The sequence below is a fragment of the Epinephelus moara genome, chromosome 24, assembly GCF_006386435.1.
Source record: "Epinephelus moara isolate mb chromosome 24, YSFRI_EMoa_1.0, whole genome shotgun sequence".
Classification (NCBI taxonomy): domain Eukaryota; kingdom Metazoa; phylum Chordata; class Actinopteri; order Perciformes; family Serranidae; genus Epinephelus; species Epinephelus moara.
In genome coordinates this window covers 2,658,916-2,659,169 of record NC_065529.1, presented here as the reverse complement: position 1 = coordinate 2,659,169, position 254 = coordinate 2,658,916, and positions in this window count along the sequence as shown.

Sequence of the window (254 nt, the reverse complement as noted above, 5' to 3'; positions counted from 1 at the left end):
CTCCTTCTTCCCACTCGACTGCCATCTTGCTCGGGAGTTCAACATTACCTTAAGTCATCGGAACCTGCGTTAAAGGGAAATTTCAGTTTATTTCAACCTGTCTCCTATCGTCCTAAATTTGTTTCAAGTGACTAGTGACATAAAAATAATAGTTAGCATGTTAGCCGTTAGCCTAGATACAGCCGGGGTGCATAGTAGCGTCAGACCTGTTAAAATGTAAGTGAACGGGCAACCTTCAAGTGCAAAGTTAGTCC